This window comes from Lissotriton helveticus, chromosome 1_1, assembly GCF_964261635.1.
Source record: "Lissotriton helveticus chromosome 1_1, aLisHel1.1, whole genome shotgun sequence".
In the NCBI taxonomy this organism is placed as follows: domain Eukaryota; kingdom Metazoa; phylum Chordata; class Amphibia; order Caudata; family Salamandridae; genus Lissotriton; species Lissotriton helveticus.
The window spans coordinates 293,985,062-294,012,346 of NC_136057.1; the positions used below are offsets into that span (position 1 = coordinate 293,985,062).

Sequence of the window (27,285 nt, forward strand, 5' to 3'; positions counted from 1 at the left end):
GCGGCAGTGTGGCAAGGACCCCGTGGCCGGAGTCACCAGTGCGGCTCGTGCGCGGAGAGTGCGGCCGTCTTCACTCCTTTTGCATCGGCTGTTATGCTGAGCCGGGGGATGGGACTCCCGAAGTGCATATATTTACAGGAGCTTCTCACGACCTGGACCCAGCACAAAATGGCAACGGCACAGAGGTAGTCTGCTCCGGATCGGCTAAGAAGGCAGAGGGAACGCGAGTGCGGCTTGTATCTGGGCTGCCATTATCTATTTGCATGGCAGTATAATGGGCTAAGTACAGCTGTGCATCCTGTCCCTGAGTGCAATCTACAGGAAACCGGGCCAACCTGATATTGACTTGTGCTGTGAGGGAAGGGACAAACTTGTGGCTGTGCATGGCGGCGCAGTGAAGTCCATGACTGCCGAAGGTGAGCTGTGTGAAGAGACTTTGGGAGTGTGCAAGGCCTAAGGCGACATCAGGAGGTGTAGCATGGCGGCTTATTGGGGGTGCTATGGTTAACATGCCAGGTGCCAGGGCTTGCCTCACTGGGCTAGACAAAGAACACTAGTGAAGAATGAGAATCCACGTAGACAGTCTGGCAGGTTCCATGCCCCCAGGCACATACCAACAGGTGCCGAGATACTTCTTTCTGCAGTTGTTACCCTACCTCTCTCTGCGAAGCTACTGGCCCAGGGACACATGGTGGCGTGGAGAGGTGCAGGACTGGGTGTCCCTGTTTGCGCCCTACATGCGAGTAGTGTGCAAGTCTCTGAGTGTGGTAGAAGTAAACTGTGCCACTAGAGACTGAGGCCAAGTGGGAAGATAACAAAGCGCTTTGCTATGTCGTCAGCACTTGGGGCCCGATATTGAGACGCTACAGGACACGTACCTAGTGTGGACTATCTGCCAATATCCTACCGATGGTGCGTGGGGGTGAGAATTGAGCCACATATTGTTTCTAGCCCCCTTGGAGAGTATGGGGCATCCCAGGACCAACAATCAGAACCCCCACCCCCTGACGGCCCATTGGGAACAGTACCTGACACGCAGATGGGTCATCAGGACTCTGAAGTGATTTCGCCCACGGAACCCACCAGTGCTGAGGGCAAGCTGGACTTAATATTAGGAGAAATATGAGATTCCAGGGCCATTATGGAAACGCCAATCCGCACATTGACTACTAGTGTTACTCTAAATAGAAGAACTACAATGCCGATTGAAAGGTATGCAGGACAGGATGGACGACGCAGAAGGACGCTCGAGGCGCAATAATGTGGTATTTTGGATAAACCGGAGAGCAGTGAAGGGGCCCATTCAACACAATTTATCGAGCAATGGCTGCGTGAACAGATATCCACGATGGGGCTCGCTGAACATTTTAGTGTTGAGTGCGATCACAAAGTTCCACCCAGGCCCCCTCTTCCAGGGGCACCACCTTGGCCAATAATAGCGCGAATATTGAATTATAAAGATAGGGACACGATCTTACGTGCAGCACGCAAGAAGGCCCTGATAACATTTGAGAACAAAACAATTTCTCTTTACCCGGATTTCACTTTGGCAGTACAAAGAGTGAGGGCTACTTTCCAAGATGTCAAAAAGAAACTGCGACTGCACCAACTGAAATACGCCTTACTGTTCTCGGCTCGCCTCAAAGTTATCCATGATCAAAAAGCCCTGTTCTTTGATAGCCCTGAGGAAGCAGTGCACTGGCTAAAAATTACTATGTCACCATCGGGTTCTCGGCACTCCTCGCAATCTATTTGACGACAGCAGCCAAAATTGCAACGGATGAGTAGAGAAAGACCTGACAAGGGAAACCAGCATGGCACTGATAGAGGAGAACACCCGTCGCCAGAACAGATCAGACAGCCAAAAGGATGCGATCCGGACTGCTGTAGCACTAGCAGCCCTTGATGCACAATCGGTGGCTGAAACTGTGGACTCTTCGGAAGATGTGAATGCACAATCTGACTCTGAATCTAGTTTGGCACTGTTTCTCCTAGTCACCCCGCAGACTGTCAATGATTATCTGGGGTGACAGACATACCTGTATCCTGCTGCTGTCGTGAACTGTCAGATGAGTATCTATTTGTCTAAAATGTTTGCTGTACATGCCAATGATGAGTTTAGTTAGGTAATACTGCTGGGTTACCTGGTTGAGTTGTCTGTAATGATGTCCGACGCACAAAATTGGGTGAGGTGGGGGTTCCACTGTTGCAGAATTCTTGTGTATTGCATGGCAGAGGCTATAAACCGGGTGGTGGCCACTACCCCTCAGGCAACTTCATTTAGTTATGGAAACATAAAATTCTTCTTGAGCTTGTGTTGTTTTTTTGTTGTTGTTGTGTGTACGTCCTGTTTTCTACAGAAGCGGTCGCTCCCCCTCTCCTCCTCACCACCGGTATCGTAATCATTGCGACTGCCTGCCTGTTTATTGAGCTTTACGAGTGTTTGCTTAATTGCTGCATTTCAATCTTGGCATTTGAATTTGTGAAGCGCTCTGAAGCGACCAGCTGCCTGTTTTATTGAGCTTTACGAGTGTTTGCTTAATTGCTGCATTTCAATCTTGGCATTTGAATTTGTGAAGCGCTTCGAAGCTCTCGACACTGTTGGGCATTACTCTGCTTTCTGTGCAGTTTGATTGTGTGTGCAACTTTGCTTACCTACCGCCGAGCGCATAGCGCTTTCCCATTGCTGCCTTGAGAATCATTTATAACACAGTGCTCCATTGACAAAATAGTTCCCTGTACCCTCGCAGTATTTGTTATTGTTACTGCCATTTTGTTCTGCTTGTTGGCCCGCCCCAGACCCTCCCTCCCACCTCGCTCCCGCCTCCCAGCTGCCCCTCCCACCCACAGAGACTAGGAGCTGCCCTCGCCCTCGTGGAAGCTGTGACCGTCCTGTTTTCTACAGAAGCGGTCGCTCCCCCTCTCCCCCTCACCACCGGTATCGTAATCATTGCGACTGCCTGCCTGTTTATTGAGCTTTACGAGTGTTTGCTTAATTGCTGCATTTCAATCTTGGCATTTGAATTTGTGAAGCGCTCTGAAGCGACCAGCTGCCTGTTTTATTGAGCTTTACGAGTGTTTGCTTAATTGCTGCATTTCAATCTTGGCATTTGAATTTGTGAAGCGCTTCGAAGCTCTCGACACTGTTGGGCATTACTCTGCTTTCTGTGCAGTTTGATTGTGTGTGCAACTTTGCTTACCTACCGCCGAGCGCATAGCGCTTTCCCATTGCTGCCTTGAGAATCATTTATAACACAGCGCTCCATTGACAAAACAGTTCCCTGTACCCTCGCAGTATTTGTTATTGTTACTGCCATTTTGTTCTGCTTGTTGGCCCGCCCCAGACCCTCCCTCCACCTCGCTCCCGCCTCCCAGCTGCCCCTCCCACGCTCCGCCCCTCCACTATCCATTTATGACCATTGACCCAACGCGCAGCGTTCGCGCCCCAGTTGTGCCGAAGGTGCACCAAAGGTAAGCCCGTCTGCGCCCGTCCGCGCCTGGACCGCGCCCAGCGCCCGTCCCCCTGCTCTATGCCGCTCCCAACCCCCCAGAGTAACTTATGATGCCGCTACTCTCCTCGCCCTCAACCCCGGACGCACACCACTATGCTGCGAATCTACCCCAGGACGTACCCACGGCCCATTCTCCTGCCTCTCCTGTAAGTTCAACTGCTTCAGGACCCTCACCAAACACACTTCCTCCACACACAGCTCCGAACACAACGACTTGAAATGCATCCTACTGAACACCCGCTCGGTCCACAGACATGCAACCGAACTCTGGGACCTAATCGACACTGCGTCACCTGACATCGCCTTCCTTACTGAAACATGGATGAATGCATCTTCTGCCCCCGACATCGCCATAGCCATACCGGACACTTACAAGATCATTCGAAAAGACCGCACCGATCAAACTGGAGGAGGCATCGCCATCGTCCATAGAAACACCATCAAAATCACAACCAGATCTGACGACAATCTTGCAACCGCCGAACACCTCCACTTTCAGATCCACACCGACCCCAGGACCACCCTCAGAGGAACCCTCATTTACAGGCCCCCAGGCACCCGATCTCAATTCAGCGACGACATCACTGACTTCGTCAGCCCACACGCCCTCGCCTCCGAGAACTACATTCTTCTAGGAGACCTCAACTACCACCTTGACAACATTCTCGACAACAACACCACCGCCCTTCTGGACAACCTGGCCAATCTCGGACTCAAACAACTTGTTGACACCCCCACTCACACAGCCGGACACACGCTCGACCCTATCTTCACCTCCAGCAAACACATCTCCTTCGATCACACTACAGCTCTCCACTGGACGGATCACAGCTGCGTTCACTTCAGCTACAAAACAACCCTGACCCACAACCGTCCACAACCCATTCCACGAAGAAAATGGAACAAAATCACCACCGACCAACTCCTCACATCACTCAGCCAAAACACTCCCACCCTAGCAGCGGACCCAGACCAAGCGGCCACCAACCTCAGGCAATGGATTACCCACAGTGCGGACGAACTAGCACCCCTGAAAAAACACCAGTTGAAATCATCCAGCAAAAAGGCTCCCTGGTTCAATGATGACCTAAAAAAATCCAAGAAGACATGCCGCTCCCTGGAGAAGAATTGGAGAAAAGAACCAACCTCAGACAACATGGCCTCCCTCAAGACAGACACCCGCAAACACCACCAACTGATTCGATCCGCCAAGAAATCAGCATTTAAGGACCGTCTCGACAATAACTCTCATAACAGCAAGGAACTCTTCAATATCGTCAAAGAATTCACCAACCCTCCCGCAGCATCCAACGACATCACTAACTCTCAAGACCTCTGCGATGCGCTATCCTCCTTCTTCTACAACAAAATTGCCGACATCCACAACAGCTTCAAGAATACTCCCAATGACCAAATCACCCCACCCCCTTCAGATCCCACCCCTCCAACTAACCACCTCAACTCCTGGAACCCAATCACCATTGAAGACACCATTCGCCTCATGAACTCAATCCACTCTGGCTCACCTTCTGACCCCTGTCCCCACTACATCTTCAACAAAGCTGACTCCATCATCGCTCCCCAACTCCGCGATGTCATCAACTGCTCCTTCAAATCCGCCACCTTTCCAGAAATATGGAAACACGCCGATCTCAGCGCCCTTCTGAAAAAACCAACAGCAGACCCCTCAGAACTGAAAAACTACCGACCCATTTCCCTCCTCCCTTTCCCGGCCAAAGTCATCGAGAAAGCCGTCAATAGCCAACTCGCAGCCTTCCTTGAATCCAACAACTCCCTGGATCCCTCACAGAACGGCTTTCGAGCCAAACACAGCACCGAAACCGCCCTCATTGCGGCGACCGACGACATCCGAGCACTCCTGGACAACGGTGAAACAGTGGCCCTCATTCTACTCGACCTCTCCGCCGCCTTCGACACTGTCTGTCACAACACCCTCATACAACGCCTCAACAACATCGGCATACAAGGTAAAGCCTTGGACTGGATCATCTCGTTCCTAGCCGGGAGAACCCAGAGAGTCCGACTCCCCCCTTTCTACTCAGAGCCCACCGAAGTCATCTGCGGCGTACCTCCAGGCTCCTCACTCAGTCCCACCCTCTTCAACGTCTACATGAGTCCCCTCGCCTCCATCGCACGTCAACACAACCTCAACATCATCTCCTACGCCGACGACACCCAGCTAATCCTTTCCGTCACCAAAGACCCCAACACCGCCAAAAACAACCTTCACGTAGGTAGAAAGAAGTAGCCGAATGGATGAAACAGAGCCGCTTAAAACTCAACTCAGACAAAACGGAGGTGCTCATCCTAGGATCCTCCCCCTCAGCTTGGGACGACTCCTGGTGGCCTTCCGCTTTGGGATCAGCGCCCACACCCACAGACCATGCACGTAACCTTGGCTTCATTCTAGACTCCTCTCTCTCAATGTCCAGACAAGTCAACGCCGTATCGTCCTCCTGCTTCAACGTCCTTCGCATTCTCAAAAAGATCTTCCGCTGGATCCCCCTCGAAACAAGAAAGACTGTCACCCATGCACTGGTCACGAGTCGACTGGACTATGGCAACACACTCTACGCCGGAATTACAACAAAATTGCAGAAAAAGCTCCAGCGCATCCAAAACGCATCAGCGAGACTCATATTAGACATCCCACGCCAAGAGCACATCACCGGTCACTTAAAAAACCTCCACTGGCTTCCCGTCAACAAAAGAATTACTTTCCGCCTTCTTACCCACGCACACAAGGCCCTTTATAATCTAGGACCCGAATGCCTCAACACCCGACTGTCCTTCTACTATCCCACCCGCCAACTAAGATCATCCAATCAAGCCCTCGCCGCAGTCCCGCGCATCCGAAAAACCACCATGGGGGGCAGATCCTTATCCTTCCTGGCTGCCAAGACCTGGAACTCACTCCCCACCCACCTCCGCCTTACTCAGAATCACATCTCCTTCAGAAAAGAACTGAAAACATGGCTATTCGATAAACAGTGAACCCCTCCCTCTAGCGCCTTGAGACCCTCTGGGTGAGTAGTGCGCTTTATAAATGCCTGAACTTGAACTTGAACTATTGGGGAACCTAGTATTGGGATGTTTAAGGGGGTTTATGGGCTCGGCTACATGCGCTAGAAAGGGCACTCGGTCTGTGGGAAATTATGTGATGTTCAGTTTGTATGTTTGGCAACCTGATGGTGCAACCTAACGGATATAAATATATGCCCTGGAATGTAATATGTATGGGATCGATGCACAAAAGACATAGAATCTTAGCACAATTAAACCGTAGGAAGACACAGATAGTCTTTCTACAAGAAACACATTTAATACAGGCGGAAGCCGATACGCTCCTTAGGAAATGGAGGGGGCAGCTGTTAGGGGGGTGGCGGTATGGTTCAGGAACTGCACGCCTTTCAAACTTATAGAACAAAAGACAGACTTGAATTGGAGATTTGTGCTGTTGCATGGCTTACTGGATAGAGAACACCTAGTTTAAAAAACGTTTCAGTAAGCCTGATACCGTCCCGCCCTGCTGCCGACCAGCCAGCTCCCCATAACCGCTATCTCACCTGATAATACCACTGGTGCCCAGCCGATTTGGGGCTGAGGCACAACGGACCCTTAGATTAGCGGCGGCCATCTTAGGTGGGTGGGAGGATTCTCTAGAAGCGCTCTAGTCGCCAAGCCCATTAAAGAAACAATGATGCCTCCGCGTAGCAGACGCGCACTGCGGACGCGCCGGAGTCACGCCAGAGTCCAGCCCGTCTGCGCCCGTCCGCGCTGAGGACGCGTTGCAGGACGGGCTGGACGGTCCCCCCTGTTGTCTCACCAATCAAGACTCCGGTTTACTTACCACTCTGCTCTCATTAAGACCGCTACCACTGCCATGTCATCACACATTACCTCCAGAGGGTATATATTTCACCAATTGTGGCTGTAATCCCCCCCCACTCACCTGTCCTAAACTTTCTAAAATACGTCAGGTCAAGGCTAAATCCTCCGAACATCTGGAAAACTTAACTGGCTTTCTTATCAATGCCAGATCTTTGATTAAAAACAAAATCGCTTTCAATGATTTTGTGCTACAACGGAAACTTTCCTGGGTCTTCATTACAGAGACCTGGGGTTCTACCTCGACCGGCCCTGATCTAGTAGAGGCTATTCCCGATGGCTATGCCCTGACTAGATTAGACCGTATCGACCGTAGGGGTGGGGGATTGGGAATATTGTGCAAAGATTGTTTTACGTGCCGTATCGACCCCCCTCTCTTCCCCAAGGAGAATTATGAGGCATTACATTTTACCATTCAGTTAGATCCCTCTGTTTCCTTTGCTGGTATCCTTTGTTATAGGACCCAGGTCCAAGGACTGATTTCTGTCATAATTTACTTACCTTACTAGAACCTTTTATTAGTAAGCCCAAGTTTACTCTCCTAGGTGACTTTAATTTCCATTTGGAACTACTAGAGGATAACAACACCAAAGTTTTAACAGAGAGTCTAACGTCCTGTGGACTTAACCAATTAGTCAATGGTCCTACTCTTGCCGCTGGACACACCCTAGATGGCATTTTCTCCAACGATACCAGACTAGGGATCGGCACTCTGATCCCCCTGTCCTGACCATTCGGGTATTCCCTTCAACCTCACCATTACTCCTTGTTCTGACCTAACCAATAAAAAAGGATGGGAGACTAGGAGGAGCTATAACAACATATCTAATACTACACTCGCTCCCTTCCTGACAGATATTCCTTCCCTCTCTCGGCCTGATTCAAACGAGGCTGCCATGGCTCTGTCGGCCGCTCTTACCAATGCCCTGGATTCGCTAGCACCCCTTAAGAAGCATTTACAATGCAATAGGTCTCGCAGCATTAAAGTTTGAGTTACTGGCATTGTAAATGACAATGCTTTGCATTAATTTTTTTTTTAAATTTGCAATTGGTATATAAACATTTTTTGTGAATGGTTAGTTGTTGCTTATGCTAAGCAAAGTTGCCAGTAATATAGAGTGCTAGTCTTGCTTGTTGTAAGCATGCTGATTGAAAGCGGTCTGATACGTGCGGGTAAAGTTTGCGCTACATAAAAGTGAAAACCAGTAAATAAATTTAAAAAAGCCTACCTGTACCACGTCCGTTCTTATTCTGCGATGCCACATATCTTTGGGTCCCTGTACTTATTAACTGCACCCGGCTGTGGGAAACCTCCATGGCGGGAATAACGTGTTGCAGGGCAGACATGGGCAATGTAGTCACTGTCCTGTGGCTGCACCGCGGGGTAAAAGTGTAGGGGCAGGAAGGCAGGCGGCAGGTAAAAAAACACAAGTAATTCATTCATTGGCATTCCTCAGACAGACAACCTCCCAGATGTTTTCTGTGGCAGGTGGGGTTGGGGGGGGGGGGCGGGAAGGGTCTGCTCGTGGGCGTATTGGCGGCATGTCCTACAATAGCATGAAGTTCGAGGCATGTGGGCTGCTAAATTCATATCTTTTGCATAGATCGCCGCCTAGTGTTGGGTCCGGATGATTGCACATTGTTGTCCTGAAAGAGTCTTCGAAGTATCACAAGATAGGTGGCTCCTCCCCTGGACTACAGTGCGCATGGGCATCGACTCCATCCCCAGATTGTTTTTTTCCGCCATTGGGTTCGGATGTGGTTTCGACGTCTCCTTGTCGGAATCGAAAAAACTTACTTCTTTAAGGCCAAAAGGCCTTCGTACCTGCGTCGGTATTGTTCGCGTGCGGTCTCGAGCTTCATCCGACTCTTCGGGTCGGAATTCTGCGGAGTCGACTAACTCTTCAGACCTCGAGGCCCTCTCGTCGCAGCAAGACACCGACGATTTTGCCATGGAACGGAGTCCGTTCAAGTTCTGCCCCGTCTGTGGGTCCAAGTACCCACATATCGACGTGCATCCAGTCTGTAACAAATGCCTCTCGCCGGACCACAACGAGGACAACTGCATGGCCTGCTCAAAGTTCAGGTCAAAGAAAACGCTCAAGCTTCGGCGCGCGGCGCGCCTCGAGGCCCGGCGAGCGGCTCCGGCACCCGACGACATATTCGACGACCCCGCAGAAGAAGGCCGAAGCCATCATCTTCAGATTTCACCACCGTCGACGGAGGTCAAGGCCGATCCCGAAGAACACATCGAAGGACAGAGCCAAGACCTTGAATACGTCGAGGAGGTAGGGGACGACGAAGAAGTTTATGGGGCCGCGGAAGATAGCTCGGAGGAAGAGCTATGCCCCGAAAGTTACATGATTCAGCCGCAGGTCACGGGATCGCCACTCGGCCTTACCCACGACCCTGACCCGCTGTCCCCGGCCCCGCCTTCTGGCCCGGCCGCGGACACACCAGCGGAGACGCCATTGCGCGTATCGAAACCGAAACCAAAACCTTCGGAATCGACGGCACCAAAGATGGCCGACGTCCCATCAAAAATAACAAAGCCTGCTCCCTCCTCGACTCCGTCGCCCTCCGGCCCTCCGAAGTCGAAGAAAGCTGTCGAGTCGACAGCGCCGCAGAAGGTGGCCAAGGACCCGTCCTCGAAGAAGGTCATCCAGCACGTGTCGAGCATGGTTACGCCGGCAAAGTCCACTAAAGCTGTCGAAGCAAAGTCAGCACAGGACCACGACCCGAAGTCCGGAGGCACTGCGCATCGGCACAAAGACACCAAATCTAAAGCATCGGCGCCTACGCCTACAACGGGGGCACGGACCGTTGCAGCCGAAGATTCGTCGGAGGCCAACTCGTCGCCACCGAGGCCCTCCGATAGTGGCAGACATGGGCCATCGGTTACCAAACCCTCTGCTTCATTCACAAAGCAGGTCACTGACTCCTCCCTCAAACGTATTCGGGAGAAGGCTTCGACGTCACCAATTCACACGCCATCGGATCCGAAACCGGTGGACGCATCTGCGAAGCCTTCAACCAAGCTTCCCTACACTCTGCCGCCGAAGGTGGCACCGAAGGCATTTGCACCCAAATCGGTGCCGAAGATCACTGAAACGTCAGAACCTTCGACACAAAGTGGCCGGTTGGCTCGGCATCAAGCCTCAGAAGAACACTCTGAGCATTACATCGATGCCCACACCGGGAAATTGAACCTCTATAAACGAAAGTTCACTTCCCAACCTTTGGAATCCTATGTCATTCCACTGAAAAAAAAAAGGCCGGCACAGGACATTCCTGCCCTTGTTGAACCTATTCAGCCTCCACCAAGGAGGAGTCCATCACCTTCCCCCAACCAGTCAGGGGGAGAGGACGATAACCAGGATGAACAGTACAATTTCCCAGCTGACAATGACCCTGATGTACAACAGGACTCATATGACGACACTGGTGACCAGGGAGGCCATCAGGTGGTACAGGACCCACAAGGTTTTGGGGCACGTACATCCCCGACTGAGGATTCAGCGGCATTTAATGCCTTGATAGAGCGGGCAGCTGCGAATCATGATGTGGACATGCATGCTGACCCGGTGGAAGAAGATTTTTTGTTTGACACTTTCTCTGTCTCAGAGAGAACAGTTAAGACACTTCCTATGCTAAAAGGTGTCCTTAAGCATGCCCCAGAGATCTTTAAGGAACCTACCAGGGCGAGAGTGGTGAACCCACGTATCGAAAAGAAATACAGACCGGCACCTGGGGACCCTGCATATATTCGGGGACAGTTGCCTCTGGACTCGCTGGTGGTCGCCAATGCCCGCAAAAGGGCGAACTCTCAGACAACGGGTGAAGCTCCTCCCCCAGACAAGGAGTCGAAAGTGCTTGAGGCATCGGGCAAAAGGGTGGCTGCGCAGGCTGCCAATATCTGGCGTATATCGAACACACAGGCACTATTGGCACGATATGATAGGGCGCATTACGACACCCTAGAGCAGCTCCTTCAACACCTACCTGATCAGTTTAAGGAGGGAGCCGAAATGCTCATACAGGAGGGAAAGCTCATTTCAAACGCTGCAATAAAGTGTGCACTTGATGTGGCTGATACAGCGGCTAGGGCGATTAACACTAGCGTCATGTTAAGGCGACAGGCATGGCTTCCCATATCAGGCTTTAAGCCTGACATTCAAACAACAATACTCAACCAGCCCGTTAATCCTGACAGACTGTTTGGCCCAGATGTTGACACCACCCTCGAAAAAATTAAAAAAGACAATGAGACAGCTAAGTCCATGGGGGCGCTTCAGTCTCAACAGTTCAGGGGGAGCACTTTTCGTCGCTCAGGTGCACGCGCTGTTACCAGAGGACACTTGGGTCAACAGACACAATTCACGAAAGGTGGCGCACAATCCTCGTACCCCAAACAGGGCAGAGGAGGTTACAGAGGTAATAGTGCCAAGGGCAGAGGCAGAGGAAACAACAACTCCCGTTCCTCTGCCGCCAACAAACAGTGACTCTCTGTCACTGCCCCCCGACCATCCAACACCTGTCGGGGGGAGACTCCAGCAGTTCCTGCCAGTCTGGACATCCATCACCACAGACAGGTGGGTAAGACAGCTTATCCAGTACGGTTATTGTTTGGAGTTGACCTCCACTCCACCCAACATTCCCCCAAGACAACGTCCTATGTCGGCAGAGCACTTGCACTTATTGCAGCAGGAAGTAGTGGTGATGCTGCAAAAAGGCGCAATCGAGCTCGTGCCGGTGGAGGAGGAAGGCACAGGGGTCTATTCCCTGTACTTCCTTATCCCAAAGAAGGACGGATCCCTCAGACCCATTCTGGATCTACGCCCCCTCAACCTGTATATACTGTCAGAACACTTTCACATGCTTACACTGCAACAGATTCTTCCCCTGCTAAACCAAGGGGACTTCCTAGCAACCTTGGACCTCAAGGATGCTTATTTTCACATACCACTCCACCCATCCCACAGAAAATACCTCAGGTTCACCATCCACAACAGGCATTATCAGTTCAAAGTCCTACCCTTTGGAGTGACCACTGCCCCCAGAGTGTTTACAAAGTGTCTGGCGACAGTTGCGGCGCACCTCAGGAGACCGAACATACATGTCTACCCATACCTAGACGACTCGCTCGTTCAAGCAAAGTCGGAACAGAAGTGCGCCGCGGACATGTCCCACACCATTCTCCTCCTTCACAGTCTGGGGTTCTCGCTGAACTACCCAAAGTCACACCTTCAACCAGCCCATGTATCTGGGCGCAACAATAAATACCCTGACTGCTATGGCTCAGCCAAACCCGGTCAGGATCGACAACATTCAGTCGCTGATCCAGAGGTTCAGACCGCAACACTCACTACCCGCGAGAGTGTTCATGCAGTTGATAGGCATGATGGCCTCCTGCATCTTCATAGTCCCGCACGCACGGTTGCATATGCGTCCGCTCCAAGAATGCTTAGCAAATCAGTGGACACAAGCTCGGGGACATCTGACAGACCTAGTGTTGGTGACCGGTCGGGCATACAACTCTCTGCATTGGTGGAATCCACACAACCTTTGCAAGGGACGACCGTTCCAAGAGCCTGTGCCACAGATTATCCTAACAACGGACGCATCTCTCCAAGGGTGGGGAGCTCATGTGCTCCACTACACGGTGCAGGGACTGTGGACAACTCAGCAACAGAAGTTGCACATCAACTACCTGGAATTGATGGCAATCTTCATGGCGCTCAAGTCCTTCAAAGTACATCTGTGCAACAAAGTCGTGTTGATCCGGACGGTCAACATGACAGCCATGTACTACATCCAGAAGCAGGGAGGTACTCACTCGCCACAGCTGTCTCATCTGGCTCAGAGCATGTGGAAGTGGGCCATTCAGAGGAACATTTTCCTCATGGCAGAACACCTCCCGGGCAAGGACAATCCGATGGCGGATCTGCTCAGCAGATACAGCCGTCAAATGCACGAGTGGGAGATACATCCATCAGTACTCCACCCGTACTTCCAGCAATGGGGTCATCCAGAGATAGACCTGTTTGCCACAAGGGAAAACGCAAAATGCCAAAGCTTTGCCGCCAGGTTCCCTCACCCAGAATCGCAAGGGAATGCGATATGGATGAACTGGTCAGGCAGATTTGCGTACGCTTTTCCCCCAGCGCCTCTCATTCCGCTGGTGTCAAGAAAGCTAAAGCAACACTCGATGACGCTCATCCTAGTTGCTCCAACGTGGGCACGCCAACCATGGTACACCACGTTTCTAGAACTTTCCGTGGTACCGCATCAAAGGCTGCATCTCTCTCCAAGCCTCTTGACGCAGAGCCATGGCGACATTCAGCATCCAGATCCGCAACAGCTCAACCTGGCTATCTGGCTCCTGAGGTCCTAGAGTTTGGCTACCTCAACCTGCCTCCTGAATGCATGGATATCATACGAGAGGCGAGAAAGACCACTACCAGAGCTTGCTATGCAGCAAAATGGAAGCGGTTTGTCATTTACTGTACAGAACACAATATCAACCCGCTGGATGCATCCATTCCTAACATCATCTGCTATTTGTTACATCTTTACAAATGCAATCTAGCGTACGCTTCCATTCGTATACACTTATCCGCCATAGCGGCTTATCTCCAGAACAGGCAGCATCTCTCCGTTTTCAGAGTGCCTGCCATTAAAGCCTTCCTGGAGGGACTGAAACGAGTCATTCCTCCGAGAACACCACCAGCTCCAGTGTGGAACCTCAATGTGGTCCTCACTAGGCTGATGGGCCCACCTTTTGAGCCACTGCACTCCTGCGAAATTCAGTTCCTGACATGGAAAGTGGCTTTTCTCATTGCTATTACATCGCTCAGGCGTGTTAGTGAGCTGCAAGCGCTCACAATCCAGGAGCCATTCATACAAATTCATTCAAACAGGGTAGTACTACGCACTAACCCCAAATTCCTTCCGAAAGTGGTGTCACAGTTTCATATCAACCAAACTATTGACCTGCCCGCATTCTTTCAAAACCCACAAACAGTGGCGGAAGGAATGCTCCATACATTGGACGTTAGGAGGGCGTTGATGTACTACATTGACAGAACACAACACTTTAGGAAAACACAACAGCTTTTTGTTGCCTTCTCAGCACAGCACAAAGGCAACCCTATTTCCAAAGCAGGAATAGCCAGATGGATTGTTAAATGCATTCAAATCTGTTATCAAAAAGCTAAACGTACTTTAACAATACCCCCAAGGGCGCACTCCACACGCAAGTTGGGGGCCTCCATGGCCTTCCTGGGGAACATTCCTTTGGAAGACATTTGTAGAGCAGCCACGTGGGCTACACCGCACACATTTACCAAACATTACTGTGTCGATGTGCATTCCAAGCAGCAAGCAGCTGTAGGACAGGCTGTTCTCAAGACACTTTTTCAGACTTCTGCAGCTGGCACGGGCAACCGCCGTTAATGGAGGGACTGCGATGTATTCTATGCAAAAGATATGAATTTAGCAGCCCACATGCCTCGAACTGAATATGCTACTTACCAGTATGCATCTGTTCTTGGCATGTAGGGCTGCTAACATTCATATCGCCCACCCTCCTCCCCGGTGCCCGTAGCGGCTGCAGATACTCTCTTGCATTCAATCATTAGCATGGACATCCTTTACACTATTTCACTCCATCTCTGCCACAATGGCTAAAAACAATCTGGGGATGGAGTCGATGCCCATGCGCACTGTAGTCCAGGGGAGGAGCCACCTATCTCGTGATACTTCGAAGACTCTTCCAGGACAACAATGTGCAATCATCCGGACCCAACACTAGGCGGCGATCTATGCAAAAGATATGAATGTTAGCAGCCCTACATGCCAAGAACAGATGCATACTGGTAAGTAGCATATTCATTCTCCCACCATCAGAATTCGGGGCATGCTTGAAAAAATGTTCCCTTGGAACAACTAGTGCAGGATTTTTGCCAGAAATATATGCTGTCCTTCAGATAGTTTTGTTTGCATTTTACCATTGCTTCCCTGTGCATTCGTTAGTATCGCCTTCCATGGCCTCTATCAGATGAATTTACTTAGCTTTCCTTTTGCAAATCACTGCATGAGGTTTGTTTATCAAAAGGGTTTAGAAACAAAATCAAGACTACAGTTACCAGAATGCACTAGTGTTACACCTGAAACCTCAGTACTGACACATGCCATCCCAGTGACGTAGTGACATCAAGTTTCCATTTATTAAGCATAGATGACATGACTACACGTGAACAAAGAAAAGAAAAAAAAGTGCCCCAGTCCTCCGGGCTTTCTTTCACACGCCCTGGTTTTCAGATGATCTAGGAACAAACTGTACGTCTGCATGAAATTATTGATACTCAAAGCATCATATCATAATGTAATTCTATTCGGTATCAAATGCTTAGTATAAAATGCACACAGCTCTGGGGCGCATTGCACTATTAGCTTTTATAGCTCATCCAAAAAGTAGTTGTCATTTTCTGCCTCTTTCACCCACTCAATGTAAAAATATCGCAGAATGCTTCTGATTACACCTAATTGTTTCAAAGAAAATATAAACTCAAAACCGGCATACAACGTCAATATTTTACATGATGTGTGACGTCAAACCATGGAGAACCAAAATAAAACAAGTAGGAGAGGGAGTGGAAGTGCACGGAGCAGACGCCCTCGGAATGCCTCTGTCTACAACTAACAAACAAAAGGCACGGCTGTCAGTAATCCAACTGAGGCTTGCCACGATACTTAAATAACAAGGGATAGTACTGTTTGCGCTATATAAATCAAATTACAATACAGCCCAAAAAAGTCAAGCAGCGGCACGCGCCCCTCTCCCTTTACCCCGCTTACCCCTCGTCCTGCTGGTTTATCTTTGATCCCTCCGCGAATTCACCGACGGAGGCCCCGCCACAGGTGGCGGCGGTGGATATGCGTAACTGACCATTTCTGTCATAGTGGCCGAGGCGGGAAGGAGCCACGGGCCATGGTCAATCGCGAATGGGATAAAAGCGGAAGGAGCCTCGGTGTTTTATTTTATTTTATTTTATTTAATACGATTTGGGTGGCCGAGGTGGGAAGGAGCCACGGGCCCCGGTCAATCGCGAATGGGATAAAAGCGGAAGGAGCCGCGGTGTTTATTTTATTTAATCCGATTTGATATAGCGCTAACATTACCCGAAGGTGTCAAGTCATTTTTTTGGCATACGCAATACCAGCAGCGGAGCGGACTCTCGCGAGCCCCTCTGCTGCCTCTCGTCTCCGAGAGGGTGGGACTTCCGGCTTCGGAAGCCCGCGCACTCGCCCACGGAGAGAAGCCGCGCCCACGGAGAGAAGCAGTGCTGGTGACGCGGGGCTCCCATGCCCTAGAGAGAGCCCCGCGTGGCGGATGAAGACCGGAGTGGCGGTAAGTGGGCGGGGCGCTTGGTGCACTTGTGTGTGTGTGTGTGCGTGTATGCGACAGCGGGTTCTCTGTATGTGTGGGTGCGTGCGTGCATGGGCGCTCGTGTGTGTGTGTGTGTGCGTGTGTGTCTCTGTGTATGCGCATGCGTGTGGGGTGTTGGAGCTTCCCAGGAGACAGCAGCTGAGCGCGTTCGCGCGCGCGTGGCCTGCACTGATCGCCTTTGCGCGCGGCCAGGTGCTGTCTCCTGGGAAGCAGAGCCAGCGACAATAGATCTCCTGGCGGACACAGCGCTTACGCGCTGTTACGCCACGAGTCCTAAAAAACACTACTCGGCCAGGAAGAGCCCCTCGTCACCCTGGTTCTCGGAACATCTAAGATCACTGCGGCAGAAATGTAGACAGAAGGAAAGAGCTTGGTATAGTCTGCCCTGAGAGAATACAAAAAAGCTATTGATGAAGAAAAAAAGAACTATTTTAACAAAATTACCGCCTCATTGAAATCCTCTAGGGAACTTTTCAAAATTATTGACACCCTGGCCACTCCCAAAACGACTGAATCAGTGAACGAGTCACAAGAGCTCTGCAACAATATCGCAGGATTCTTCCACTCTAAAATCTCGGATATTTACATTTCCCTCAAATCCCTTAACACTTCTCTAGATGTCAACAGTACACTTCTGCCCTCCCCCTCTCTCCCTTCACACACGGAAACCATTGATTCTGATTCCTTGCCAAATTTCTCCAGTTTTCCCCACTTGTCACATGAGGAACTTAATCACCTTCTCGATGCCACTAAATCTTGCTCTCCTCTCGATCCCTGCCCTTTAAAAATCTTGAAAGCCTGCAGAGAGTCTGTCCTCCCTCCCCTCCTGCAAGTTATGAATATGGCCATTGATGAGGGATCTTTTCCTATTCCTTGGAAATCGGCAGTTGTAAAGCCCCTTTTAAAGAAACCTTCGCTCAATCCAGAAGTCTTAAAAAACTTCCGGCCAATATCTCTGCTCCCAGCCCCGGCGAAGATGCTTGAGGCCCACCTCAACTCCCATCTGACCACATATCTAGAAAAATCGGGTCTTCTTGACATCTCCCAGCATGGGTTCCGTGCTGCCCACAGCACAGAGTCCGCCCTCATTGTCATGGCTAATAACATCCGCATCGAGGTTGACAGAGGGCGGACAACTCTGCTGGTGCTCCTCGATCTCACGGCAGCTTTTGATACCCTATCCCCTTCTATCCTGGTCGACCGGCTGAAGGGGATAGGGGTGAGGGGAAGTGCCCTGAGTCTCCTGTCTTCTTTTCTCTCGCATAGACAGCAAAGGGTCCAGCTTGGTGGCTTTCTGTCCTCCTCCCAAGATGTGCAATGTGGGGTTCCTCAGGGCTCTGCCCTGAGTCCCCTGCTATTCAACATCTATGTAACCCCACTTGCCAAGGTGATAAGATCCTTTGGGTACCAAATATTGTCTTATGCAGACGATACCCAAATTATCATCTCTACTACCTCACCGGCCACTGAGGCCGCTTCCAAATTTCAAACTTGTATGGAGGCGTTCTCTCGGTGGATGGTACGCAATTACCTGAAGCTCAACGGTGAGAAGACGGAGGTATTAGTCTTTGGAGGGAATCCCGACATCTGGTCCAAGGACTGGTGGCCCCCTCTTTGGTAGACTGTCCCCTACCCACCAACTCGGCCAGGAACCTTGGCGTTCTTTTTGACTCGGCCCTCTCCTTTGACCTTCAGGTAAATAGAACTGTTTCCACCTGCTGCAATACCATCCGCATGCTAAAAAAGATTGCCCCCTACTTATCATCTGACACTCGCAAGCAGTCAACTGTTGCCCTGGTATCTTCCAGGCTTGACTATTGCAATGCGCTGTATGGGGGCATCAACAAGACCGCCCTCCATCGTCTCCAGATGGTCCAAAACTCGGCTGCTAGGATGGTTCTAAACCTCCCTAGGCTATCATCCGCAACTCAGGCCAGAAAGGATCTCCACTGGCTACCTATACATGCCAGGATTTCCTTTAAGATTATATGTCTGGCCCACAGAGCCGTGTTCGGCTCTGGCTCCGATGGTATAAAGACTCTGATCAGTCCCTACTCTCCCAAGAGAACCCTTCGATCTTCCTCAAGAAATCTGCTTGCGGTCCCCAGATTTAAAAAGGCGAAATGGGGAGGAAGAGCCTTTTCCACCCTGGCCCCCAAACTGTGGAATAACCTCCCCCCGAGCTTTCTAACCAACCTTCCCTGATCACGTTCCGGAAGCTCTTGAAAACTTGGCTATTTTCTCAGGCTTATCACTAAATCACTTATTATTAAATTTCTCAACCCTTTGTTCTGTTTATGTAATTTCACCGATATATTTTAGCGTGCCTTGACGCCCTTTTGGGCTAAGTTTGCGCATTATAAATAATCTTTCATTAATTCATTCAGTTGTAGGGAGTATCTATGCCCCGAACGTGGAACAGGAAAAGTTTCTGGCAATTCTTAGTACGACTCTAATGGGATGGGAAGGTTACCCATGGATTCTAGGAGGTGATTTCAATGCAGTGCTGAGCCTAGAACTGGACAGATCGCACCCTCCCCTGCAAGGTGCGGGGTGTAGGAAGCAAACAGAAGCGTTACAGGCATGGGCAGAAGGTTGGGGAGTGGGAGATATTTGGAGGGAGAAACACCAAGTAGACAAAGAATACTTCTTCTCTGCACCATATAGCCTCCACACTCGTATAGACAGGATATTTTGTTCACAGAAGCTATTACACTGTTATGGACATCACACACTTGGGCAAAACGTTTTCAGATCATAACCCGGTAGAGGCCACATTACTATGAGGGAAGGTCCCGACACCAATTCCGTCATGGAGATTAAACCGATTGCTGCCGGAAGACTCTGTGTTCCATAATGCCCTCTCCACGGCCACAACCCAATATTCTAATGAAAACACAGCGGCAGATTGAATGGGACGCTTTTAAAACGGTAATTAGGGGAGTTGCGATTAGTACAAAAGTGGGTGTGCGTGCAGCAATACTTGGCAGGCTTACGGATGTAGAGGATAGGCTGGGCAAACTGGAACAGGAAGCAGTAACAAATACAACGAGCAAAACAGAATTACAAGAACTGCACATAGCACACGCAGAATTATTGGAAGAACTCCGCGTTCTAGACTATAGATTATATACACAGAAACAACATGGGAATGTGGATAGAGCGGGCCCCTTGCTTGCTAGGATTATTAAAGATGCTCCACCTGTGTCCCCCATTCTGGAAATAGATGTCCCGGGTAATGGGGTGAAACAGACACAGATGGAAATTAATGCTGCTTTTCTGCAGTATTACGAGCGATTATATACTTCCCCGGATCGGGTAGAGGACAGGGAATACGAGGCGTTCTTTGAGGGGTTGCAGCTCCCTACACTAAGCGATGACCAAGTGGAAGACTTAAAGAGGCCAATCACACGTATGGAAATTAAAACGGCGATTAATCCCCTCCCCCGTAACAAGTCACCAGGTAGTGACGGCTTACCCATTTAATTTTATGCGCTGTATTCTGAGTTGTGGATCCCCTGACTCCTAGAATTGTATCGGGTAGCGCTAGAGGATAGCTCTCTCCCTCTCACTACTGTGCAGGCCAAGGTGATTTCCTTGCTGAAACTGGGAAGAGACAGCAGAGATATGGCGAGTTATAGACAACTATCGCTCCTTAATACAGATTACAAGATTTTAAGTAAGCTACTAGCAACAAGGCTATTACAATATTCCCCCAGATTGATACACACGGACCAGTGCAGATTTGTACCAAATAGGAGCATGGCGCTCAACATCTCGAGGCTCCATATGGTAATTTCGCAGGTGCCTACAAATGCTGATCCGCGGGGCTGCATTTCTCTGGGTCTGAGGCAAGCATTCGACTTGTTACACTGGGATAATCTACAATATTTACAAATGGCAGTGGTGGCTCAATTGGTAGCACATCTATTTTCTTAGTGTATTTCGTATTTATCTCCAAGTATTGATTCCCCTCAAGGTTCTGTTAACTGCACCCCACTACCAAAGGTGCCCAAAAAAAACGTTGCCTGTTTGAACCCAGTAAAAACGTGAAATAGAAATATGTCAACCTCTGCACTCTAATATAACTAATATTAATTCTTATGGATGTATGCCCAATTCCAAGTATCAGCAAGGCCTTGACTCTGTTCTAGCTTTAACTATTTATTATAAACATATCACAAAGATTTTACAATTTTCTTTAAAACACAGTAGCGAAATGATTGGGAATAGACAATTCGATGTTACAAGGCCGTGTCACATGTTCTTTTAAATTCACTGAAACTTCGAGAACGAAACGGGAGAAACGCCGCCGCAAGACATCTTTGCCGAAGAGGGGCATATCATAGCCCAAGACTCTTGTGACGACAAGTACTAACAATCAGTGAATTTAAAAGAACATGTGACGCGGCCTTCCGCCTTTACAGATGATTACGACCCATAGGGAGAATCTCTACGGACAAGACGACCTATGTACCTAAGACGTGGACTTTTCTATATATTGACTGTACTTGCACATGCAAGACCATGGATAAAGCCTTGAAAAAGTTTCAACGAAACACGTGTCGGCTGCAGGTCCAACGCTCAAAAAGGAGGATTGTGACATCGAATTGTCTATTCCCAATCATTTCGCTACTGTGTTTTAAAGAAAATTGTAAAATCTTTGTGATTTCCAGTCCGGATTCAGACGCAACAACAGCACCGAGACAGCCCTCATCGCCGCCACAGACGACATCAGGCACCAACTAGACAAGGGCGAAACATCATCCGCCTGGACCTGTCAGCCGCTTTCGACACGGAATACCATCGCACTCTAAAGACAAGCCTCCAAGAAGCCGGAATCCAAGAGAAGGCCCTTGACTGGACCACTTCCTTACTCTCAGGCAGAAACCAGAGAGTCCGCCTCCCACCCTTTAATCCGAAGCCACCGACGTCATCTGCGGCGTCCCCCAGGGCTCATCCCTCAGCCCGACGCTGTTCAACGTCTACATGGCCCCCCTCGCACAAGTGGCCCGCCATCACGACCTCAACCTCATCTCCTACGCAGACGACACCCAGCTCATTCTCTCCCTCACCAAGGACCCACACACCGCCAAAACCAACCTGCACGAGGGAATGAAGGCAGTCGCCGACTGGATGAGGTGCAGCCGTCTGAAGCTGAACTCGGACAAGACAGAGGTCATCACCCTCTGACCCACCCCCTCAGCCTGGGACAACTCCTGCTGGCTGACCACAATGGGAACAGCACCAACACCCATCGACCATGCACGCAACCTAGGATTCATCCCCCACTCCTCCCTCTCCATGTCTAAACAGGTCAACGCCGTCTCCTCCTCCTGCTACAACACCCTCCGCATGCTCCGCAGGATCTTCAAGTGGAACCCGACCGAAACAAGAAGACACATGCCCTCGTCCGCAGCAGACTGGACTACGGCAACGCACTCTACGCAGGAATCCCAGCCTAACACCTACGACTACTACAACGCATCCAAAACGCCTCCGCCCGAATGATCGTCAACGTCCCCCGCTGCAGCCACATCACCCCCCACCTGAGAAACCTACACTGGCTCCACGTCGACAAGAGGATCACCTTCAAGCTCCTCACCCACCTCCACAACGCCGGACCAGCCTACCTGAACAGCAGACTCCGCTTCCACACCCCTACCCGCCAGCTCCACTCTGCCTACCTCGCCGCTGTCCCCCGCATCCAACGTACGACCTCCGGCGGCAGATCCTTCTCCTACCTCGCCGCCAAGACCTGGAACCACATACGGCAGATCCAAGACCTACTCACCTTCAGAAGACTCCTCAAAACCTGGCTCTTCGGACAGTAGCATCACCCCTGCCCCTCCTCAGCGCCTTGAGATCCTCACGGGTATGTAGCGCGCTTTACAAGTACTCTGATTGATTGATTGATTATGTTTATAATGAATTGCTAAAGCTAGAACAGAGTCAAGGCCTTGCTGATATTTTGAATTGGACGTACATCCATAAGAATTGATATTACAGTTATATTAGAGTGCCGAGGTTGACATATTTCTATTTTACATTGGGATAATATGTTGACAGTGTTGCCTAGTTTCGAAATCCCACCAGAGTACATGAACTGGGTGAGGCTTTTATATACAAATCCGACGGCAAGGGCCCACACGGGTACACATCTCTCAAGCCAATACCAGGTAGCGAGGGGTACTAGACAGGGTTGTCCGCTCTCGCCCTTATTATTTATCCTGCCGCTGGAACCTTTACTGCAAAAGTTACGTGTAATAGCGGGACACAAAGGGATATTTATAGATGGGGAGATGCATGTGGTTTCAGCATACGCCGATGACATCATTTTATTTATTGCAAATCTGGACGAGGTCTGTGACCCTATGCCTGAGCTTTTTTCGGTGTTTCAAAAACTCTCTGGACTAACAATAAATGAGAATAAGTCTTACGCCTTCTTTTTTAATGACATAGCCAGGACTGAACCAATTCAATTTGGTGGTTGGAAGTTCCAGACTGCATCGGTCACTTTTTAAATATCTGGGTGTTCAAATATATCGAGATGAGGATATTTTAGATGGTAATTTAACTCGTTCTATAACATCACTTTGACGGCAAATAAGGTTCTGGACTTCCTTACCGTTATCGGTAGCCGGGCGGGTGGCCATAGCCAAAATGGTGATGCTACCAAGACTGTTATATTATTTCTTTAATTTGTCCATTATGATTCCGCTGCAAACGTTCAAATTACTGGACACCCTTCAGGTTGAGTTAATATAGGGCTTGGGACGTAGGCGCATAGGGCTCGCTAAGCTGCAACTGGCCACGCAGAAAGGGGGTATGGGAGTCCCTGACATGAGCGCTTATTGCTATGCAGGCCAATTACAGTTACAGTGGCTGGCACACTGAATAACTGACCGTAACCTGAGAGAAATTGCAATGACCCACAAGCTTGGGAACGTGGGGAACTGCATGTATTACTGCTACCAGGCTGCAAAATCCCGACATCAACGTCCCCACTCTTGCGGACAACTCTACAATACTTGAAGAAGGCCACGCATTATACTAAAATATCGGCGCCTACACCCCAAATATACCCCTGTTGGGCCTTCCACGACATTCGGAAGGGTGACACTTAAACACATAGACACATAGAGATTTGGGCAGAGGCGGAGTGTCCACGATAGGCACTTTTTTTCACAGATGGCACATTGATGAACCGTGACACATTTGTGCTGGTGTTGGGGGTGACAGAAGAATCCCTTCTCTGGCATGTTTCAAAAAGGAGGCCAAAACCTTCCTTATGGGTAAATTCCTCTCCTAAATGCTGCCTCCTGCCGATACACAGACCTTGACCAAATACGGACTAGCGCCTCCCTTCGGATTACGAACCTACCTCTTCAAGAAATCAGGGGCCTTATCTGGAGTTTCTTATATGTAATCTGTTTCATACGTGTCCACTAAACTATTGTGATTCCTTGCATTTTGTACTTTGCTATGTTCCCCTGTAAAGCACTCTGATACCCTACGGGTCAAGATTGCGCTCTATAAAACAATAAAACAAAACGGATAGATTGCTGCATGCACATCTCGTACTATGTCAAAAGGGTTTGGGCCCCTGGAGAGGATGAACCGCAGACCCATGCACTAACACATTTGCAATATTTGATGGGTAACAGAAGTCACCTAACAAAGTGGCTATACCGGGGTATACGCATGCGCACGTCTGTTTCACTGGAGTTGACTTGTGATTGAGGGGATGCGGACATCGGCTGCACACTCGCAGATAAGGAATGGGAGATCGTGTTAGAACACCCATGTAAAATTTCTAGGAACCCGAAGTTTAAATTTATCCAGCTCATGATTGTGCACCGCGCACATTTGACACCCGACAAGCTCAGTAGAATGTTCTCAGAGGTATCCGGAAACTCTTCCCGTTGCCATTCCACAAATGCCGGTTTATTACACATGTTGTGGGACTGTCCGAGGTTACTCCACTATGGTCGACTGTACAAGAACTGGTAAATAGTGTGACACCGACTGGGGGAATATTCGGTCACTGGACTGTTGCATATTAGGTCTAGGTCCCCCCCAAAAAAAGGGAGATCCCACTCGTAGATTTGTAAACCTAGAACTGATATTGGCAAAAAGGAATGCAACCATGAAATGGAAAGCTACCAGGCCTCCCAGATTGTTAGACTGGTATCATGAGGTGGTGTGATGGGGAAGAGCAGAGAGAGCAGAACTGCAAAGAGAACTCTGCCTCGACATCACCAGCGAGGGCAAACAAGTATGTACTTTACATCTCATTTATCACCCGCCTGGTGACAATCTCATATTCACCCAACAAGTCATGGACCTGATCACTTCCAACGCCGGTCGGCAGACCACTCAAGTCTACCTGGGTGACTTCAATCTCCACTGGAACGATCAGAAAGACACTGCAGTGAATAGTCTAAAAACTTTCCTCAATGCGCTTGACTTCACCCAATTATGCGATAAACCAACACACGACAAAGGCGCGATACTCGATCTCATCATTGCCAAAGAGAACGCTATTCAACTGGAAGCGATTCTACCCTGCGATTGGTCAGATCACCACATTATCACCTTCTTTATCAACGAAAAAGTTAAACCTAACCCTACTCAACCAATCAAATCCAAAACATGGAAAAGGGATTTGAAGAATCTTAACCCCTCCACACTACCTCCCCACATCGGCAACCTCCTCCTTCCCCCTTCAGGTGCCTCAGATGTTCAATCACTGACTGACCACTACCTTGACTCTATGAATACAATAGTCAATGAAGTCGCCCCTCTGCAACTGAAGAGAGTCTCCACCAAAATTTCTAACCCCTGGTATGATGACAGTCTCAATGACGAAAGGCGTAATATGCGAATGGCAGAGCGCACCTGGAGATCGGACCCTTCAGCACTGCATCTCAAAAAGCTCAAGAACAAGAGAAATGCCTACTTTAGGAAAATAAAGCGCACAAAGTCGGACTTCTTCAGCCGCCAGTTGGACCAAGCGAAGAATAGGCCAAGAAAACTGTTCGAGCTAATCAAGACCCAAACAAAGGCACAACCCACACAATCAAATAGCACAACAAATGACACTCCACACTGTGAAGCCTTCTCTGCTTTCTTTAAACATAAGACTGACAACATAAGAAATGACCTCATAATGGATGTAAATCGATACTCCAACTTCACCAGAATGGCTGACACTCAACCTAAAAACAAGGCATCCTGGCAGTACTTCGACACCTACTCGGAAGAAGCTATACACAAACTGCTCTGCACTTTGAAGCCCTCTAATCACCTCACAGACCCTCTACCTGCTAATGCGGTAAAAGACTTTATCCCCTTGCTCCTCCCTCTCTGGACCAAGATCATTAACAGCTCTTTGCAACAAGGACACATTCCCGACTCCCTTAAGGTGGGGCAAGTCACGCCTATACTCAAGAAACCTACAGCTGATCCGTCTGACCTAAACAATTATCGGCCCATCACCAATATCCCCACCCTGGCCAAACTGTTGGAGAAATGTGTCCAACTCCAACTAACAAAACACATTGATAAATTTGACCTCCTCAACCCTCATCAATCAGGTTTCAGAGCGAAACATAGCACGGAAACAGCCATGACACACATAATTGATGACGCCCTCCAAATTCTGGATCGTAATGAGTCCTGCCTCCTCATCCTTCTTGATCTCTCGTCAGCATTTGACACGGTCAAACATGAGAACTTGTTGGAGCTGCTAAGTACTAGGATGGGGCTATCGGGAACTGTTCTCAAATGGTTTTCGTCTTTCCTTCACAACCGGTCTCAGAGGTTCAAGATCGACAATGTACTATCTACACCGGTGCCTGCAGATCTTGGGGTTCCACAAGGATCCACCCTCTCTCCTACACTGTTCAACCTCGTTATGGAACCCCTCGCCACCTTGCTTCAAGCATCCAATGTTCAATTCCATATGTACGCTGATGACACACAACTCTACCTAAAGTTACAGTCCCCGGAAGATATCAAACAGCTGAATTCCACGCTTATTAACACCCAATCCTGGCTGGCCGACAATCACCTCAAACTAAATGCTCTAAAAACTGAGTTCCTACTCATCTCACCTCCGGCGAAAATCTCCACCACCCAAACCTGGCTCAACAACCTAACAGCACTCAATGTCCAACCTACCATCGTGGACTCGGCGAAATCCCTAGGCATCACACTCGACGCCAAGCTCGACATGCAGCAGCACGTCAGCAAAGCCACAAAAGCAGCTAATTTCCAAATTAACACGCTGAGGAAAATTAAACCCTTCCTCCCGGCCAAAGACTTCCAAACTGCTGTACAAGCTCTAGTCATCCCTCGAATAGACTACGGAATTGCGACCCTCAGCGGTCTCCCGCTATCCACAACAGC

General features: G+C 49.6%; 1 protein-coding gene across 1 annotated transcript in view; it reads left to right on the forward strand.

The window, feature by feature from the left end:
• The window catches only part of FBXO7 (F-box protein 7), a 136,765-nt gene that overhangs the window by 105,523 nt on the left and 3,957 nt on the right, over nt 1–27,285 (forward strand). The window lies entirely within an intron of this gene.